General features: G+C 34.1%; 1 protein-coding gene across 1 annotated transcript in view; it reads left to right on the top strand.

Annotated features, from left to right (window-relative positions):
• Positions 1 to 23572, top strand: part of LOC147079194 (uncharacterized) — a 766028-nt gene that overhangs the window by 107549 nt on the left and 634907 nt on the right. The gene's annotated exons all lie outside the window — the stretch shown is intronic.

Genomic DNA, 23572 nt, shown 5'->3' with positions numbered 1-23572 from the left:
GGACATGCCAACATGTGGGTTTGTTTGTGTTATTATTTCAAACTATGGACTTAGGTACCTTTTTGTGAAGTATAAAAAACATGATTATTAGAAAAAAATGTTTAAAATAAATTGCAGAACTCATCCGACATCTTGTTAAAAAGTAAGAAAGAGTATCATATTACACATTAAAAGATAGTTATAAGATACAGAGATGACAGAGAATCTGTCTTCCCGTCAAGAATGTTTAAAACATAATATAAAAATATATGTGAGTGGGCGTACCGAACAAATATAACTTATGGTGTCGTCACTCCGTCGCAACTTATTCTCGATCTTTATCATTTTTATAGTATGCTAATCTCAGATATTTACTCTTCTCGTAGGGTGGCCAAGTGATACATTATAAACGGGAACCGATTTACTTTAAAATGAAGTTTCATTGGAATCCAAAAAAACGCAGCTCTTTGACACACCTTTCCCATACCAAAGATTTAAACAATAAAAATATAACAAAATACAAAACTTATTTGGCCTACCGCCCCTTTTCAGAAAAAAAAACATCTTCACGCCACCCTGGCAGTCTACATTCTTTAAACCGTATACAATCAAAGTAACAAAAAGATGCATTGACAAATTGCCTTTATTATGTAGGGGTACATAATAAATAAACGGTACTGTTCGGTTATACCGGAGGCAGCGGAAAACGCATTTTGAAAATAGCCGATAAACTGGATTATTTGTTAGGTTAACCTAACCTAACCTAACCTAACCTAACCTAACCTAACCCAACCTAACCGAACCTAAACTAACCCAAACTAACAAATAATCCAGTTTATCGGCTTTTTTCAAAATGCGTTTTCCGCTGCCTCCGGTATAACCGAACAGTACCAAATAAACATAATACAACACAATTACTTATTAAATCAGTAACCAGTGAAAATATATTATATCTAAGTAAACTGTCGACCATAAGTAGACTCAAATTGCCGTACCTTGCTAAGTGCAGCCTCATTTTTTTAGTAATGAATGCCTTCTACATTTTATGATTTTTACATGGCTATATTAAATGGATCGATACAACAAACAATCTAATTAACACAAATAGTCAAGGAAATTTACCGCCGCGGGCGAAAATTTTGTGATCTCCAAAGTAATCTACTCGCAGGGTAATTTATATCTTTCGCATTCCTTCCTCAATTTGCCACCGTCTCATAATGTGATGTCCCTAAATAGTGATGCGTTTGATGCGAATCTAGCAACATTATAATACTTAATCGTACACGTAAAACCTTTACTCTACCTATATTTCCAAAAACTTTCGCGGAACGCCTGGCACTACTCGAAGAGCCCTAGGGTTCCATGGAACCTGGTTGGAAATCATTGCCATATTATCTTTATTTTCTTCTTATGTACGTACAGTCAAGACATTATCTGAAAAAAAAAAATACATAGCTCGCTAGCTTTTTTGGGATTTTGTAAAACGTAGAAAATTGAAACGTGTTTTTGCTGATTCAAAAATTTCAAAATTAAATGCATTTTGTGTGTTTATTTGTAAAATAAGTAAACATTACTTATGAAACCGTATATTACACACATCACACGTACGAGCAATTTTCCATTTTTTGCCCCCTGGAACACTGCTTTAAAATATGTATAGATACATTTATTGGCTTGAATAGTAACATTTTTTTTTTCAATTATTCAATCTTCAAACAGTTTTAAAGTGATGATTTATACCAACTACCTATATCGGTTTTTATTGGAAATATAAACATGACGAAAACAAAAGTTACCGGAGGACGATTTTATGAAGTCAAGTAGTAGGTACAATCTAGCTGAATAAAGACTACTTGTGAACAGGTGTCTTGTACCCATAGCAGTTGCTACTCTTTCGATTACGGACAACGTAAGTATGCATCGACGTAAGTAAGTCGAAAAATTATAGTACGTTTACTACAATTATAGTAAACTATAGTACCTGTAGTTGAAAGAATCAAAGAAAAATTCAAACTCGTTTGTTAGCGTGAATAATTGCATAGTTTTGACCTACGATACTTTGTACCTTTTCATCTCATATGGTCACCACTCACCCGCATAGGTAAGGCTATGTGGTACCTACGAGGAGTGGTTCATATTATATTATAATACGTTACGTTATTCCTCGTCCTACGCTTATCATTGCCTATGCCCCTCACGTAGTAGGAGCCTTTCCTTTTGTATTACTCTGCGGGGCCGAGCTTAATAATTACGGCGCGGCGATCGCTGATTCCCGATTGTATTTCAGAGCTCGGAAGGTGCGGTGCGCGCCTGTGCTTTATTTGTTGTTTATTGAGAAGATCTTTGAGCTTTTGTAAAAAGCTCAAATGCGATAGATATTTGTGAAGATTTTCTTCGGCCATTAAATGTATGCATACAATAACGTATATATTAATCTATTCAAACTGCCTGACTGTATAATTTAATTAGATATTCATCTTTAGGTAGGTACCTGCTGAAAGAGTACTTTCTCTTTCAACTTTGCAACATCAGTTGCAAATAAATATTTCGAAGATGTCCTTATTTGTATGACATTTCATGGTTAAAAGTCTCTTATGGCCGATTATAAAAATGATGTTGGCAGTTAATGACGTATTATGCAATTTAGAAGACTGCCTGTTGGACGAACGATTACAACAAACACATTAAAAAAGGATAACGGTACACATGCAAACAGTGACCAGTGCATTAAAATAAACCTACTTCCTAGTACATAGTAATATAGTATGCCATTTTATGCTCTGAATTCGATATATTCTTACCTATCTACATTCATAGGTACAGATTATATTCGTAACGTTAATAATAAATTAATGCGCTTTATTCCTGGTAAATTCCTCGTAGGTATTTACGAGTTTAGAATATTGTTGTGCGTATTCAAAAGATTTTTACCAGTCAAGGAGTCAAGGACTTTCGCCATTGTATCTATTATAATGTTTGACTTCCGACGATATTTAAGTTTGGTACGTGAATAGAGAATTATTTTTATTTTGATTTTGACTAGCTAAACCAAAGTAGATACACCTACCTACATTGCAGTATGTACATATGTACGTGACGCAGGTAGTAGGTAATTTTCAATATATTATCTTCTTTCAATTTTATCAAAATTTGTTTATCTATCTATGGTCTATCTATACATGTATCTATAGTCTAAGATCTATACCTTCGTTTATGTTATAAGCAATACGTAGCTTTTTTGTTATTCTTAGCTCTGAAAAAATTATTCCACGTTCATCCCTTAAGCCTAAAAAAGTGAGGCCAGAATGTTTTTGTAATAATTAATTTCATTACGCAGACGGAGCTCATAAATAAATTTTGTGTTATTTTTTACGGGTGAAAGTGAGTTTTTTTATGATATCACTTTGAATAATGACCACCATTAGGCACATGAAAAAGTTAAGCTTCGCCAATATGGAAAATTGTTATTTTAAACCCAAATCATATAGTGAAATATTTCATTTGCGTATTAAACGCGAGAACTCAATTGAAAAGATTTTTTATAACGAAGATTGAAGACATTTTGATTTCAAGCCATTTGTAAAATTACCTTATTATTGTACCAGAATCTTATGATATTAGGTATTATGATATGTATTTTCAAATATTTTTCCGACATTTTATACATTTTTTTGAACGCTGATTACCTAATCTAAAGTGTCGTATTTCTGCCAATATAAGTATTTACCCAATCTTTATTTTACATAATCATAAAAAATGTTTGTTATGTGAAGGAGAATTAACCGTGTGCATTTACCATGTGAAATTGATGAGTGTACCTACCTACCTAATGACTCAAATAGAATGGTACATACTTAAACTGGAATTTATTATAATTTTATAATATATTATGTAGTTAGTATTAAGATACGAGGGTGGGTCAATAAGTCCTTAGAAAAGCCGACAGGTGGCGCGACTAGTACTGTAAGCGGTTTGTTTTCATGCAGCGGCACCACCGATTCAGTATGCTGCGAAGTTTCAATCAGATTGGTCGGGTTGTTGTTTTTTATTTTCGTACATTTAAAAAAAAATTTGCTTGTTTACAAAAATGGAGAAAATTGAGTTTAGAGCTGTTATTAAACATTTTAATATAAAAGGGTTAACAGCAAAGGAAATAAAAAATGAGTTGGATTTAGTTCACGGCATATCTGCTCCTTCACTTGCAACTATTTATAACTGGTTAAATGAATTTAAACGTGGTCGTACATCAACAAAGGATGAACCACGCTCAGGACGTCCTGTAGAGGTGACTACACCAGAAATGATCAATAAAATCCACGATATGGTGTTAAGTGACCGAAGATTAAAGTTGAGTGAGATAATTGAGGTTACAGGGATCTCAAAAGGTAGCGTCATTTCTATTTTACATGACAAATTGGGCATGAAAAAAGTTTCTGCAAGATGGGTGCCGCGTTTGCTTACAGTCGACAATAAACGCAATAGGGTGGTGGCCTCTAAAGCCCTGTTGTCGCTCATGCAACGCAATCCGGATGAATTTTTTCGTCGCTTTGTGACTGTAGATAAAACATGGATACACCACTATACTCCCGAGACGAAAGAACAGTCAAAGCAGTGGATTGCGAAAGGCGAACCATGTCCAAAGCAGGCGAAAACCGTAAAATCAGCTGGTAAGGTTATGGCTACTGTATTTTGGGATGCACGTGGAATTATTTTCGTTGACTATTTGGAAAAAGGCAAAACAATAACAGGGGATTATTATGCATTTTTATTGGACCAGCTAAAAAACGAAATTGAAGAAAAGCGGCCTCATTTAAACAGGAAAAAAATCCTCTTTCATCAGGACAATGCCCGTGTTCACACATGTTTACGATCAATGGCTAAAATTGAAGAATTGAAGTTCGAATTGGTCGACCACCCACCGTATTCGCCAGATTTAGCCCCCAGTGACTTTTTCCTTTTCCCAAACATAAAAAAATGGCTAAGTGGACAACGTTTTTTTTTCAAATGAAGAAGTCATCGATCGGAAAAATGCTTATTTTGAGGACCTTCCGAAAACTTATTTTTCTGACGGTTTAAAAAAAATTGAGAAACGTCTAACCAAGTGTATTGAGCTCCAAGGAGATTATGTTGAGAAATAAAAAAAAAAATACAAAAATAAAAACTGTTTTAATGCTTTTTTCTAAGGAATTATTGACCCACCCTCGTAGGTCAGTCATACATTATAGTACCAACTCATAGGTAAAATAGGTACCTCCCTAAGAGGCCATCTATTGACTGAAACCGCATGTGGATTTAAAAAAAAGTATAAGCGTACATGTACTTACATGTGTATACTAAATTGCTTCGGGTGTTGATATATTCCACTTGCGTGAAAGTGAGTTTAGGTGGGCGCTATTTTATATATTTTTTAAATAGGGTCTATATATATATATATCGGTGTACTTCTTTGAACTTCTATATATGTATAATTGTATTTTCACTGCTTTGCTTTTGTATGTTTATATTATGTTCTCTTTTAATATTTTCATTTTTATCCCTTTTATTACTTTTATTTTTATTACCCTTTCTTTATAATGTTTCATGTCATTTTGTGAACGTCTTAAACTTATAATTTGTAATATCCACAATAATATGTTAAAAATAAATAATTTGAATATAAGGTATATAGACTGATGCGGTCAGACGCTTATATACATACTTATTTAGTGAACATATATTTCCATGAATAGAAATTATAATTTTAACATGTATGCCACACGGTTCAAATTCACATTCTGTTTTAGTCTATGGGTGGCCTCTAAATCTCTTTGTGAAATATTGTGTACCCAAGACGGGCTGCAATTACCTCTTTGAATTTCTATGCTAATCCGGTGCGACAGGTAATCATCTGAACGACACTCACCAGTTTCCCTCTCCCCCGCTAGACGATGCTCAATTTCCGCCAATGTTTTAAATGCAGCATGTTCCAAACGTCTCGACCCCCTAGGGGTAGAAAACACGTGTAGGCGTAGGTAACCTGCGGTTATTGTACGTGCGTATCGTGTATTGTAGGTGCGGCCTTTTAAACGATTCCTGATTTATAGATTTTTTAAATTGTGTTAGTGCCTACTTAACAAAAAATAGTGGTTAGAGTTTTACCAAATAATGTATATTTTGAAGTTGATTTAATTAAAGTTTTTAGATACGACTAGGTTAAATTGCATCGAACTTAATGCGGGCTTCCATATAAAAGGGTTCCCCACCCCTGGTCTAGGCGCTTGCACCACTATGCATTAAACCATTAAAGAGTAATTTAAAGAAAATATTTTCGGCTTTGAAAGTGCAGGTTTATTTACCAAGTTTCTGATAATCTACCAGTACTTTCGAGCGGGGATTTGAATTAGTTATCTTCGTGCGAAGCTTTTCATTGAGATTACGCAATACGTCAAATTTAAAATTTAATTCTAATACAAGAATTTAATAATAAGATAAAATACGACTATCGATGGCGTATTTAACGCTTTCGCTGCTGAATAGATAATGAGATTTTAATTGCCCCCTTTAAAATGCACGTTAATTACATCGATCGGCCGCCTGGTCATTACGCACCGTGTGCGTCTTCCGCGTCCAAAGTATTAAACAATATTTCTATGATTTACTATTCGACACATCGACGAATAATTTTGCATCATAGAAAATTTGTATTTTCATTAATATAACATACTGAGGTAGATGCATGTCTTGCCTATTTATCGCATGTATGATTACACCGCTATCTTACGGACTTTACGTGTTGATTAACCGATTAAAACGATTGATGATTCATATTTTACAAGAGCAATCTCTCTTCGAGACGCTAAACTGTACAGCATCTCTCAGACTGTTTCAAGATAAATAAGAATAATCGTTCCCGAGCCCCTTAAGGCGATTTGTAATTATTATCCATTGTAAACTAAGATATTTACATTTAATGATAGGTTCGACATAATTGTCTCCGCTGCCTTAAGCCCCGTTAACACTCTGAGGACGACACTAAACGAGTGCTTATTGCGACAACCCGAGGTCGTAAATTTGAGATACAACGTTTAATTACTAGCGAGTTTAGATATTTATTACCTACCTGGTTTCAGATACATTCATGTATCCTGCAACTTGACTCTTATTAACGGTATGTAGGTGTAGGTAGCATTATTAAATCTGACCAAAGAATATAATTTCGACTAGGCAGGTGAAGATCAAATCAATATGAGTTTTATTATCTTCACTATGTTTTTTGTATTTGTCATTTGAAAATATCTTAACCTTATAACTCTTAAATGTTCGCTAATATTAATTAATGATTTAACCCTTTATAGGGCAAAGGTCGAAAACGGTTTATTTATCAACCACCTCATTTATGAGCTATAAGTCATACACTAAATATGGAAATATCAACCTTAGTGCGTCAAGACGTTGTCGAGAACGTTCTCTGGTTATGAAATAAACCATCTAATATGAAGTGTACGTCAATCGCTCGCAAAACACTATTTCATCGATTGGTCGATGTATCAGCCATTGCGCGTTTGCGGTCGCGACTCGACGAATTCGCGAGTGACACTTGACTTTGCAAGTCATTTTGTTCCCATTTATATTATAACACTGGTTGATAAAAAAACCACCATATATTATAGTTTTTCCAAATTTCTGATAGATATTTTTTATTTTTATATTAAAATTGTTTTAAGATATTAAATATCTGATGCAAAATGATAGAGGTCGGTTTGAAATGAAGAAAAAAATGCTTTGCCCTATAAAGGGTTAAAGGCATGCATCCACTGCTAGATGAAGACTTACCCACGTTTCATATGCGAGTTGGTCTACGTCAATCATGACCACCTATGTTCACCACCAAGACACTAGGGGTTGAAGATACGTATCCTCTCCAATACCCGAGGACACTTGCCACGGGGGTTCCGCGATACCATAATATACGGCTGTAAGAGCCTGTAAGGCTAGTGTGCGTCTTGTAAATGTCGGTATTATCATAATAAAATTATATTCATCGGTATTAAGATGAGTATGGGCATTTTCGCCAAAGTTTGTACATGTTTGAAATTTGGGTAATATTATTTTTTCACTCAAATTAACCATTTTTATATAGCTAGCAGATTCCTTGTTCTATTGCTGAATTGGTGATAGCAATTTTTCAGCAAAATATTGATTAATACAATATTTATATCATTTTTTTTTATGACATTGGGCATAATAAGTTTCCGTTCCGTGACTACGAAACTAAGCTTATAAAACATGAATGAGACACTTTTTATCACTTAAAAGAGCTCTATTAGATTAAAAAAACCATACACTTAAAAATAAAAGTACAAATAGTCAAAAAATATTATTGAATTTTAATTCTTGGGCACATTTCGTTCCACTCCGTTACCCAATGTCTATAATGGCAGAGCATTTTTCCTTAAGTATTTGAAAAAACCAATCAATGTTCGTTCTGCTACTTTTTAAAAGACAGTAATCACTTTTACTAAATTTTATTGGAAAAATATATATGTTTTGTTATTTAATAATCAAATGAAAAATAGTTAACGTTCAACTTTTTTGGGGACATTTTCGGAATGGAACGAAATGGTAACGGAGTGTAATTTGTAAAGCTAAAGTTACATGTTACCATAAAAACAAATTTTTGTTTTATGAAATTTATTTGAATTTTTTGATAGTCAGATATATATTCAACGTGCGTCACAATAACAAAACAAATCAAACTTAATCACTAAAATAGACATATTTTATAATAAATTTCACAATACCTACTAGTAAAATAAGGTAGGTAATAATTTTGACACACTATACATTACCATAACTTTTATTTGGCATTTATATTATTTGTAACTCAGATAAAAAATATTTTAAAGCAAATTAACAATATATGAAAAAAATTAAATCAGCAAGGGATTCGGACGCGAGTTTCTAGCGCGGCACGGAGTATATAACTATTACGAAAATAATTACAGTCGAACTCGGTTATTACGATCTTGGACATAGCGAGATCTCGGATGTAATAAGGAAACATTTGTTGACATTTGGTTTATGATTTTCGCCATACATTTAATTTATTCACTGTTATAACGAGCAACTTATCGGATATACCGAGCTAATATACTGTTGATGTGTCGATCGTTTTAAAACATTTCGACCCTAAGCAATAAAATCCGATTGGACAGGATGCCGCCAGGGTCGGATTACGTTTATGACACTAGTAAAGTGTCTAAGTACCTACCTTATTGGTGTTTCGCCGACAATAATAAAAAAGTATCCACGCATATGGTTGAAAAATCCAAGGTTTGTGAAGTTCGTAGGTACCTACCAGAGCTCATTACAATAAACAACTTCTTTTGTAGTTTATGAATGCCATGCTCGTTTCGGGGATTTTTACGATGGTTTCCAAATTTTTTATTTTCGACTTTTTGTGTAATGTGACATGCTCATTTAAAAATACCTATTCTCTGATATAACGAGTAACGCTTATAACAAGCAAATTCAGTCGGTTCCATCTTCCTCGTAATAATAACCAAGTTCGACTGTATGTTGTCTTGAAATTTACTTGTATTCATCAACATAAAATGTAGTTATACAGGTTGATTGTAATCAAGACGTACTTTTCTGACATTTCGCGAATACCTACAGTTCCAGGTATTAAATCTAATAGGGTATACATTTCTGTTAAACGTGACAAAAAAATACTTTTTCATACATTTTTATAAATTTCTATTCCTAAAATGTATGGAGAAGTTTTAAAATTTTGGTGGCGTATAACAGAAAGAGTATGACAGAGCCAGTGCTTGTCTCGCAATTATTTCAGTCTGGTGTTTTTTCTTTTCCTTCTGTTGTTTTTGTATCTCTCCATACTTTTATCTGCGCTAGTTTTGCGTATTCAGACATATCACATACTTTTTTAATCTTTTTTAATCTTTATTATATAGTCAGGTTATTTTCTATATTTTTTAATGCAAATATTTTTGTTTTTCATACGAACAGACAAAATAAAACTTTTTATAATCTATGAATAACTAAACACACAATGTAAAACCAACTTTATGCATTCCATTTCGTTACCTTTACATTCCACATATACGTTACCACCAATATAGTTTCGGAGTGGAAGTAACGGATTCTGTTTTAGAAGTGGTTGAAGCCAAAATTTAGCTTAGTTTTATTGTTAAACCTGCGATATGTTTTATTATATCTGTAGTATGCAAGATAAGCTCCATATGTATAGTATGTGAAATAGAAATATGTGATTTCTTACCTTACAAATCGTGGTAACAGTAGTGGAACTTCTTAAATGACCAACCCAGAAAGCAACCTGTTCCGATAGCGATACCGACACACACCAACAATTTAAATTGTAAATGGCGATCAGTGTTATACAAAAGTGTTGCTACATTAAAAAAATACATATTTATAGTGGAAATTTTTCGCCTTCATGCTAAAATCATGGTAACGGAATGTGGAATTCCACTTCAAATATTCTGGGACACACTTTAAACGTGATTTTTTTCAATATTGGTCAAAATTTACGGAAAAACTGTATATTTTCCAAAAATATGTAATGTAAGCAGTTGAAGACACTACGAATTTAATTTTACACACTCAAAATTAATGACGAAATCAGACTTTGTTTATTTGAATTTAGGAGTGGGACATGGTAAAAACACACTACCTTTCGATCTAAATAATCAATTAAAAATATATACAGGTCAGACAGTTGTATTTAACTGATCGAATAAAGTAAATTAATAAATTTGCATGTTAAAAATACATAACTTTCCAATATTCCATAATATAATAACTATGAAAAAATCAATCAAAGTCATCATGGGACATGCCAAAAATGCAATGTACAAACTTTGGCGAAAATGCCCGTATACTAATTGATACTATCAGTGGCGAATACTCCATACTACTTAGCGATTATTTAAAGCCTACCCTACGGAGAATAATTTTTATATTGACGTATTTACTTACGTATAATCACGTATTACTTATATTATACAATTTAATTTGCCAACGACATCTATAGAAAACAATAGGCTGCTAGAGCTATGCTTAACACATTTGACTGTAATATTATTATCTATGGCTGCACATGTGTTCAAAATAATGAATTACAAGATAATTTAATAAAAATAATTTCTATGGGAATATTTATTCAGTCAGTTATGTCAGTCGACATCTGATATTGTACATAAGTCATTCGTCAGTGTTTTAAACAAATTGTAAGTGTTTTAAACATATTGTAAGTGTTTTAAAATGTCTAGTTTTATGTTGAAATTGTAAATTCATCGTTATCATAAACTCATCGTTCAATTTTATATCGTCTAAGCTATTGAAATTTCATCGATTTAGTGTGTCGTTGTTATTAGTGTGTACCTATTCATCAGTAGTCATATTATCATATTTATAGTAAAAAGTCTCCGGACTTATTCTTTAATGCGTTCTTTATCTCACAATGCAATAATAATTACCGATACCTACCAAACGAAAGAAAATATGCTAGTAAAAACAGTCAGCATAATCTTTAAAATTTCGGTGGCATTTGAAGTGATATATATTAGGGAAGTCTAATTATATTTAGTGTAGCACTAGCCACCAAGCTGACAAAATATAGTTTTTGGTTTCCTTATAAATTATCAAAAATATCAACACAACGTATGTTATAAACAATATAAACCGATGACAATAAGCGTTACGTCTAAGGCCTTGTCCAGATGGCGCGCTTCGATTCGCGTGCATTCCAGGTACGTGTGGTCTCATTGAGCCGTCCACAAGCACTCGCAACGTGTCACTTCTCGCGCGCGGTTGAGCCGTCCACATGCACTCGCGACGTATCGCGACGAGACAAGCTCTAAAGCCGAGCGAATTGGTAGAGGAATTGGTGCATGTAACATTGACGAATGCTCGAGACGATCGGCGTGAGTCTCCGAGTTTGTTCGTGTAATTAGTGTAAATTATAACTATACAATTATTAATTCAATACATATGTATACCGAAGTTGTATCATTCATTTAAATTAAGATATGGTCGCCGATCGAAAGTTTCGCATGTGTCCGACATGTTGTTGAAAAATCAAAACCTCCTCAAAGTGTTTGAAATTAAGCAAGCGTATATATAGGTGCTTCAAGTTTATCAAGGCGGAGCAGAGCTGTCAAATAAAATTTAAATTAGCATTTTCAAATTGATAGAAGGCAAGACACTTACCATTATGTTGTTGTTTTGCATACCTAGCGACTGGAAATTGATTAAAACCTCAACTGTAAAGAATTTCTCGTAAAACAACATGTATGGTTTATGAGAGCAATACACTTCGCTATTATTATTTAACGCTATGTTTATGAAGACACGTGTTGGAGTCTAACGTAAAGTTCAGCGGCATTTTTAATTGGATATGAAATAATCATAAAGTTTCATCATAGTTTGTTCTCGCATTCCATAACTAGGATCAGAAGTGGGATGTTATATTATAAATTAAAACACGCGCTATGTAGTTTGAGAGTTTCTTGTATCTACCTATATTAATAATATATTATCATCAGTCCATCACACATTACTCGCGGCGTAACAGCCCGGTATGGCCCATGGCTTCCTCAAGTCGTCCTTCCCAGTCCGTTCTATCCTCCGCAATCCTGCTCCAAACACTCCTTCGCCCGGATGGCTTGGCATCGAATCTCTGGGCAGGTCGATACAGCTCCATTTGTTGAACATGAATAATTTAGATTTATATTCAAAAATCCTTTAAGGCCATGCATTAGTTGAGGCACGGTCTAAAAATATCGTTGCTAGGCGATGTGCGGATTGCGGGTCGCGGGTGAAAATGACGCCTGTCAAACGAAATATTATTTCTCATATAAATCCAACATACGTCCATTTTATGTTCTGTTTATTATTCTATTAGTATCAATAATAATATATTCATTGACATGTTTGCTTTTTAAAGTAAATGGGTAAAGTTTTTAGTCATCTTTGCACGATTTTAGAATTAATTGGCCCGTCGCCATCACGCAGCAAAGTGATGTGCGTCCGAATCCACGTTCTCTCAATGAATGCGAAGCAAGTACAAATTTTCGTCGCGCGTACAGTTGAACATTATTTGGCGTTTCACTGATGCGTCACCTTAAGATATCAACCAATAGAGATTTGAATAGAATACACAACATTCCTTTTTGCGAATAATATCGTTGTCTAAGGTGAATGTGTTTAAATTACATCAAGAGATGGACCGAGTTTGTAATAAACATATCAATATCATTTTTTCAACAATAACGTTACAACTTACATTCTTTCTCAAATCTTATGTATGGTCAGATTTCTATAAAATCATAATAATTATTAGCATGTGCAAGGACATCATAACGTAAATCTATACCTACCAATCCTATCCGGATTTTTTCAATCTCGAGAAAACAATAATTCCCGAATTATAAAATATTTGATTCTCCAGAATTCGAGATGGTTTATTGATCCCCTGAGAATTTTTTAGGGTACCTATTACTTGAGATTTTTTTCTGATCGGACTGTTCTCTTTCGTCAGTAAGTCGTAAGTCGACAGCTTTCCTACCAAATTTATTTCTCAAGAAATGAGAATCACGAAATTTCTAGGGAAAAAATAATCCCGAGGAACGTGAATCATGCTTTCTCATATTCCTATTCTTGGCGCCTGCCAAAAAATGTCATTGTGTTTGTCGCTAATATGAAATATCGAGAATATTACTTATAGGCCATCCATGGACTGAAACCGAATGCGGTTTCGAACCGTGTGCTCTACTAAGCTTATATTTTCTGGTCATGGAAATATATTTCCACAACGTATATTATAAGCATCTGATTGTATTCGTTTATAGTTTATACCATACACTTACACTTACAAATTTAGTGAAAATATATTTTCATGAACAAAAATCATAAGTTTAGTATGGCACACGGATCTAAACCGAATACGGTTTCAGTCCATGGATGGCCTCTTAAATAAATGTATAAACACAAGATGCAAACGATTTCAATTTACCCAGGACAATCGAAAAACTCATAACATTAAGAATATCGTATTACTATTAAAATATTACGATATGACACTACTACTATTATAGGGACAACGTACTTAAATTACATAGGTACATTATAAAATAAAGTACAATTTATGATATACCTACCTAATCAAAAATATACTTGAAAGTAATCTTGTTAGTTTGCTAGTCGTACTACGATAATGTGGTTATCTCAACTCACATGTAAAAAAATTAAATAAAATTTACCCACTTTGTACGTGACTTAATATTTTCACATTCAAGTTCACATCACTTTTATATTCAAAAGTTACGCAATGCTTATATTTGTACTAGGCAAGTACAATATTATTTTTATTACTCTCGTTGCGTACATAAACAAAAGTTTTGATTAAATCTAAGGTTTAAAGTAGGTACGTGTTTTTGACATTTTCAGGTTTATGACCAAACAGTTAGTAGGAAAAGTACAGAAATAAAATATGTCAACCCACCTTTTGTCTAAATACACCTTTGTATATTTTTTTATTATAGATGTTCCACGAATGTAAGTTTTTCTCTTGGTCGTTAAACGCAAAATAAACTCAACGAAAATTAAAATGTATTATAAATTAGCATAGTACTTAGGAAGGTAGGAACATTGTTCTTTATCAAGACGTTCACTTATTCCCTTATAATTTGCAACGCTATAAATGAAAATGTATGTAGTGGTGCAACATCCCAGTCCATCCATCCGTCCACATTACGTTCTATCCACCAGCTGCAATAAAAACTGCCTTGGTACTATAATTTTTGAGACTTTCACGGTTGTTTTTTTACCGTAGTAATTTTTTGGGTTTCCACCGTGTGTACGTCTTCCTTCCTTCTTCTTTCCTAAACGTTTCGGGCTCGTTGCAGAGGCCATTATCAATAGATGATGGCCTCTGCAACGAGCCTGATACATTGAGGAAAGAAGAAAGAAGTACACACGGTGGAAACCCAAAAATCTATTTGGATAAACTGCCTACTTTTTGCATATCCCCATCCATCGTAACATTCGTAACCCCAACGCTCTTCTAATCAGATGGTTTGGCTTCGTCGATCCAAGCTTATTCAGTGTAGGTACATAATAATATAATCCTCACAGAATTCACAGTGGTGTCCAATCCTAGATGGCGAATGCTTACGCATAATGAGGTACGCCATTCAACCACCGAAAATTGGGCCTCTTAACACGCCTCTCACGAGACGGTTTCGCTATGAATAAATCTGGACTGATCGTCCCATGCCGATTTTTTGTAGGCTCGTAATCGGTCTATCTAGGTCGGGAAATTTTGATGGTAAGACTATTGTATTCCAATAGACTTCGTAGTTGCGCCGTATGCGTCTCTCCCTGTCTTCATTTTTGACTCCAAATATCACTATCATAATCATTCTTCAATATATCAGCAAACCGTTTACCGATTTTTCCATTACAATATGACCCAACATTCTGATCAATATATTGTTTGGGCATATCGGAGCAGAATTTGTGTATCTGAGTATCTTATATCGATCGTCGTATTTATGAGATTTTTGGAATCAGATGGTAATCCCCCATAGTCTTAAAAAATACCATCTGTCTAAACTACCATAAAATAAATCTACCAGGAAACCTTTTTGTAAGGCGACCAAAATCCTCGCCTGGTTGTAGAGCGAATGAAACATAATTAATAAAAGACAATTTGAGTATGTCCTCAGTACAAAAACTTCATTACCTGTACCCATTACATGCCTGGTATTTGAGATAATAATCCTTGGCGGCATTCATGGAAAATCTTAATTTATAATGAATAAATGAGATATGCGCCACTCATCTACATGCGTAACTAAAGCTAGGTACCTACTCGAATAACGTAAATATAAAAATAATCCACGAGAACTTCTTCAATAAGAAAGAAAGTAAATACATCGATTTTTTGTTTACCTCAATATAATATTTCAGTGCAGGAATTCGATATTCACGTGCCTGGGAAAAGTATTGCCATATCAAACGTCGGCTTTCGAAACGTCGGGCTCGGAAAGTGATCACCCGCCGCCGTTGATCTCGCTGCATAATAACTATGCAAATCATTTCAATATTTCGCCTGACTGAGCCCTTTTCCACACAGGTCTGACGGGGTATAAGAAGGTAAGTACGTATCGCTCGTTCGGGGATCGCAGCCCTCCCGGGGATACGCTTCCGATTTGAAGGGTACGCGGAAATGTCGAAAGTGCCTCGTTTCGTTCGGTTCATATTATTTTTGATGATTTTTATGTGCTTGATAGAATTTATTACTTGGATTCATGCGTTTTGACACATTGTATACCTATAGGTGCCTACTGTGGCTTAGTTGTTATACACATTTGAGCTCAGACTTTATGACTATTGAAAGATAATCCAATACAAATATTGTAGCGCTGCAGGCAAACTCCAAAAGACTTTCTTGTTGTTTTCACACCGACTAACGGTGGATAATATAATGTTCGTTTTAGCTGTGATCTCTTTTTGTGAAATTTCCTGACCGGAGCATTCCGTTGCTTAGATATATTACCATCATTATTATCGTAGATCAATCAATTACTGGATGAAAGAAATCCTTTCCATATTCCCATTACTCTAGGTCAGTGGTCTCCAAACTCAATAAGGATGTGAGCTACTTTCTTTCAGTAATTAAAAATATCTGTTGAGCTACTTCTACATATTATTCCGTCTTTATAATTTTTATCATCGTCCTTTATCTTACCATACATAATATTATTATATTACTTAAAATAAATTAGGACATCGAACTTCCAATAAAACATAAAATGCATATGTAGGTACATACTTTAATTATTTATTTATAAACTAAATAATAATTGAAAAACATCTTGAAATAAGTGTGAGAAAAGGTAAAAATAATTAGTGAAAAGAATGGCAATCACTTTCCTCCACACTTTTTTCAATTCTCGGTGAGTACCTTGTCACTCCCATCTGAATGAAATTATCAAAATGTACATCTGTGAGTATGTTTCTATATTTACTTTTAACCACTTTCTTAGTGGAAAACGTTGATTCACATAATAAGTAGGTAGAACAAAACAATGCCTTCGTTTTGAGCGTGATTCGAACTAAAATTGGATACTTTGGAGACGAAATGCCATACAGATTATACAGTTAAGGCAACACTCTTAACTCATTCGCTGCTGAGTAGATAATGATTTTTTAATTAGCCCCTTTAAAATGCACGTTAATTACATCGATCGGCCGCCTGGTCATTACGCGCCGGGTGTGTCTTCCGCGTCCAAAGTATTTTAAGTGATAAATCACATTGAAATTCTATCAATTCCATTTTTGATAAAGGGCCATCTTCTTGAAAATTTTTGACGATACAGCTGGATAGTTTTTCATTTCGGAGTCCAATAATTAAATTTAAAAGGCAAATTTAAAAATATGATAAAATATTCTACGCCAGCTACCAAAAATGCTGCCGCGAGCGACCGTTTGGCGATCACTGCTATAGGTCGTGTGAGTTGTGTTGCCTCGTATTTTGGAAGAACTTAACTTTTTCGTCGATCAAGCGGCCTCTATGTTTATACACAATGTTACACAACATTATTAAAATTTACAACGAAGATATTATTTTGTAGTAGAATTCGTGTACCATTTATACATGTTATGGTTTTCCAACAGTTTTCAATTAAGTATTATGGAATCGTTATCTTCTTTATATTATTTTTCACAACTATTAATATTATAATTGAGTAGGTAATTTTCATTTTTAGTTATCTATATTAGGTATAATTGTGTCATACTTTTGGTACTTACACTAACTATATTTAGACAAGGGTATAGGTAACAAGAACAAGAACCTTTAAAGATATGAGTAGTCTTGATGGTGCATGATCTAGACAAATTTACTGCATATCACAACCATTTAATCAATTTTATCATATACACGCATTGATTGACGAACTTTGTGTGAGATATATAAAGTATAGGGTGTTCTGGTTTTGATAGAAATCCACTGCCACTTTCATGGATAGATTGACGTGTGTGACGGCTCTGGTATGGGGTTAAAAGCCTCCGTTACCCCATTGCTATTTCCTATGTAATTAAAATTTCATCCGGCTGGATGATTTCCGGTGTTTGGTTATACAATACTCATCTTCCGATAGAAATTGTAGTACAAACGCTTTAATGAATATTCGACAGCAAATTAAAGGATTGACAAAGTTATTTTTATGTTACAACGCCTAGATACATTGGTTGGGTGTTGGGTACCTATAGACGTTGGCTAAAACATCGGCTAATGCCAGGTCATTCTGCTAATTCATATCAATGTCAATATCATGCAAATTTAGATATTTAATTCTAGCATTTTCATCGCGAGTGCATGTGGAGAGCTCGATGAGGTCATCACCTCGACCGCAGGCGAGAAGTGACGGGCGGCGATTACATGTGGACGGCTTAATGAGGTCACATGGGGGGGGGGGGGGGATACGCGCGAGCCAAGTCGCGCCACCTGGACAAGGCCTGAAAACAGATGGATTTAGTCCCCACTCGTGCATGTAATATGCACGGATATGTTGGTATTGTAATAATATCCATCCATGCCCAAACATAAACGTAGTCATAATGGTCAGCATCATCCACCAGTTTCAAGTGGTCACACCCAGGTCACGTATTTTTGAGCTGCGTTTCAAGGGTTCGAGTCTTGTTCGAGTCCTAGTTTGTATGGTGTGATGACGGGGTTCATACTTCTGGAGAATGTTATTGACGAGCATTTGTTGACGTTTAGATAAAGGTGATTCAGTTGACAGTATCTATACAGTCTATCTTAGTCAGATTGTAACTCAATACAATCATCGACTGAAGAGATATTTTTATATATTTTTGTGTCATCTGCATAGATGGAAAATTGTGAGTTAAGAAAACAGGTGCTCATATCATTCATATATAAGATGAACAATAAGGGACCAAGGTGGGACCCCTGCGGTACTCCAGATGGAATGTGTATAAAACTGGAGACGAATCCTTTAATTGCAACAGCTTGCCTACATATTTATGATATTATTGTATTTCTAATTTACTTACCTAGCTATTTTCTTCTGTCTTCCCCTTGTATTCCTCCGGTGGTTTATATTACGTATTTTTAATTGTATTTAGACATGAATTTATCTCACAATACTATATGGCGATCTATTTCCGATACAACAGCTCACGATGAACTATGATGGTCAACTGTATACATACAAATTTACAATAATTTACATGTTTATATTAACTTAAAACTCACGTTTTATAATACCTGTAACGTAATTATTGTGTATTCACAGGAACAACCATATTAATACTAAAATTAAATACTATTTATTATTGTTTCTGGGTCCATCCGTTCTATAGGGTGGTATTTTTTATTATCAATAAAAATATGTGATGGTGTCATATTAATTTCCTCTGGGGCTCGGATAAGGGTGGACGTGACTGAGATACCAGCCCATTCTTCCTTACACATGGAAGGCTTATACAGTTGGAGTTCTTGTGATATCGTATCCTAGCGATTCTCAAATTGTGTTCCGAGCGATGTAATCAAAAGTAAAATTACAAATTACAATTAACATTGTTAACTATGAATTATTATTGATTAATGGAATGTTAAAAGTACATAACCATTTATTCTATACAATGTATATAATACATGGTGTATTATGACATTGCAAGTAGGCCTTGTCAAAGAATCAGGATCGAAGAGTGCCTGTTGGTAAACAATGAGTACACAAGAATAATAATTTTAATTTGTTCACTAATACCTACCATACCATACCCTCTATATCAGTGGTGACGAAACTATGTCACGCATTTGAAGAGAGAAAAAATACCTATAATAATAATACATGACAGATCGTATTGTATAAAAAAATAGCAGGCAAATACTCTTGAAGAATGAGCATTACGTTTAATGTAAATATATAATTGCATAGGTCAGTCCTTATGCTTTATGCGTCACGTATAATATTATCGCACTAATCTCATCAGGCGGCGGGGGATGCTGCGCCGCGAACGTCTAATTTTGATTTATTTACAATGCTTGAAACCAGTAGTGAGAGAATGCCTCATTTGATCGGAGCAATTCTGGTGCCAATTTCTGTGTAAATAACCAAACTAATTAATATATTAACAAACAATTTCATTTCTACCCACAAAAATGGTTGCACCAAATAAGCTACAAAAACTTGGAGCTAGTAATAGTAATTCTGGCAGACAGTTTTAAAATTGGTGGACCGAAATGTATGACGGACTTATTGAAAAAAGTGATAAAGCTATATGTGTGCTATGTTCTGTGAGTGGTATCTAGAACATCATCATTTTTTGAATAGTATTCTTAAAAAACTATTTTTCCCCATAATAAACTTACTGCTCGGCACGTCAGACAGTCGAAAAATAATATTTGGGTAATTTTTAAATTTTTTAAAAAGGTTCGCAAACCCTTTACTATATTATACATACACCCTCCAGTGTACATACGTAATCGTCCGTTCATATTTTTACAACATAGTTTTTTAGTGATTCTTATTATTCATACGTATACTTACATTTTTACTAATTAGTTGTGGTTGGATTTGGAATCGTGGATTTAGGCTACATTTAGATTTTAGATGCTGAGTCGGAGTCAGATTTTCGTACAACTCCACTACCAAACTATATATAGATAACTAATTTTGGCTAAAAATGGCCAGTGATATCCCTAGGGAAAATTTCTTGTGTATAATTAATGTCTCCCGCTACCATTTTAGCGTATGATTATAATTGTACTTACATAAATTTATTACCTTCTGAATTGTATTTATATTCATCTCTAATTATTATCGTAAACATATAACTACTTAATACAATATTTAATCTTTTAATACTCTTGCTATCAGCATTAAAAGCAAGTATACGAAACCTTTTCTGAAAAATTATATTTTACCCCTTTCTTTTTCTTCTATTATTTGCTGTCCTTAAGCAGAGAATGATATGCGTACACCCACCTAACATTCCTGGGAGTAGGGGATGTAATCACAATAATTAGACATAGAATAATTAGAGGAATCGATAAGTTCGTTTTCAGTAACGTAAAAATGTTTTGGCAACTCTGCGTTATCCGTTATTTGATTCGATATAATATTTTTTTCTGTACGTCTTATTGCGTTTATTGTAGTCGTCGATGGCAGACCAAATACGCAGTCACGTTAAAATAATATTCTCAAAAAATATGATATGTGTTTCCTTTCCTCCGAATTGAAAATAGTACCTATAAGTGAAGTACCTAGTACTTAATAAAACGAATTGTGTTCATTCCATAAAGATAGATGATAATACACCTTTCGTAGAAGAAATTATAAACAAATCTTAATATGCCGACAAATGTAGTAATATGGTCATAAAACCTGCCGAACATGGGTTAGTAATTAATACTTTGATTTAAAATACAAAAGCCGACTGCTGTTCCTCATCTCCACCCGTCATGTATGTACAGCCGTGGATATAGAGGGCCGCCTTCCATGACACTTAAAACGTGTCTGAAAGAAAATTCAAAATGCATTCTGCTATACCGATACGGAGCCGCACGGGACTGATGTAACAACCATGCACCGCGGTGCTTAACGAAAGAATTTATGTAGAAAAGACAGGAGTTGGACTGGTTCAGCTAGTGATACGATACATAACTATAAAACCAATTTAGGTTACAATTGTCCGGTGGTTCGACTCCTTGAGCTTCGAGGTTCGAGAACCTTGAATCTTCGCAGTGATCGAGTGGATCTGTTTTGTTCTCTTGCTTCTTTCAAATTAAGATGCTCCAAAATCCATGACTAATTATTTTATCTGGACGACTGCTTATTTTTATTGTATTTTTTAAAATTGTATTTTTCTTTTCTTGCATTGCCTGTCTTATCTCAGTATATATTTTTCATGTTTTTCTGATTTTTTTTCTCTCTATTTTTCTTTAACGATTTTTTATAACTCTTCAATCATGTTCATTACAGCTGTACATAATATTTGATATATGTAATTTAATTTGATTTATTGTGCTTTTTGTCTCCACCTATTAGTGGGACCATCACTTTTTTTTAATTTCCAAATTGCATTTATCAATATGTCCTATGTGATTGATCCTGTTGATTGACCTAAATAAATTTAAAAAAATATATGACTACGGAACCTGCTCGATACGGCCAGCGGTCAGGTCACATGGGCGCGAATCCCAGGAGACGTGGGTTTGAATCCCACTGGGTGTAGTATTTTTTCAGAAAGATTTCTCCTGTGGTTATATATTTATCACGCGTGTTTTCAAGTAATTATTTATTATGTACGTATTATACATAATTTAATAACGCTCGCTGCCAGTTTCATGCTCATACATGAAATCTTTCTTAGATCAGTTTAGATCAGATCTAACTTTGCAAAAGTTAAGTGGACAAAATCAGTCCTGATCGTTATTAAATTATGCGGGTTTATCAATAGAATATCTGCGGTGTTAAAACACCACATCTACCTCTGAAATTTCTGCACCCTGACATGTGTACGCTAGACTCACAAGCTTATTCAACAAATTATAACTGACACCTTGAAGAATAATTTACACTACAAGACCACTCTGTTTCACCGCAAATAACGTTCAATGGTACGAGTAGGAGTGTCTCCTTCATAATTGTAGGTTATTCGGGTTTTATAGCCAATTGAATTAGTTACACCAGTTGATATATCTTTTTATGCAGTTTCTGACTAATGCAGCAATGTCAACAAAGAAAAATAGTCGAATTAAACGTGGAATTTAAATGTGCTTGCGATCTGCGATCTGAACAAAAATACCGAGTTTAGCCCAGGTAGAAGGACAGATTCTTCTGGCATTGCATCTGCCATCTGGAATGGTGTTAGTGTCAGTATTTGAAAGTAACGATTCAAACACCTAAATGAGTCGCCTACGTCCTACATTACCAGAAGAATCTGACCATTCAACATATTATGTACTTCAATATATTCACATGGATGAAACGTAATATTGCTTATATCATTCGTCGAAATAAAACATTTATACAACTCTCTATTACATTTTCTTCCATCCTCTATTTCCCAGAACACAATGGATATTATTTTTTTCTATACATGTGCCTACCTATATTAAAACAGGATACACACATTTATTAAATCCCTTCAGCCGCTTCAATACAATACCACAAAAGGCACTTATTCCCCAAAAATCACTAAACTCCGACAATGAATACATCTTAATTCATAAAACAATAGGCAAACACGCGTGTTACTTGGGGCTTTGCGATAATATTTAGCCAACCGCATGGAATTGGATATCGGCTTAGGGATTCCGAAATAATACTTTTGGGACAACTCACCAAAGATTGTTCGTTATTTATATTTCCTAATTATAATGAATTCTTTTTTCCTTTCATTATACGATTGTATTTACACAACTTCACAACTTCAGTGTGAGTTATCATATCCGGACATTTCACAGCTCAAACAGCTCAAACAGATTCACAAATTTATTAAAATACATACCTATTTCTTATTTAATAATAAA

Source organism: Rhyacophila brunnea, unplaced genomic scaffold, assembly GCF_057557595.1.
Source record: "Rhyacophila brunnea isolate RB1 unplaced genomic scaffold, BYU_Rbru_1.0 scaffold_10, whole genome shotgun sequence".
Classification (NCBI taxonomy): Eukaryota; Metazoa; Arthropoda; class Insecta; order Trichoptera; family Rhyacophilidae; genus Rhyacophila; species Rhyacophila brunnea.
Note: the sequence above shows the minus strand (reverse complement) of the source record. Positions and strands in the feature narration are given on the sequence as shown.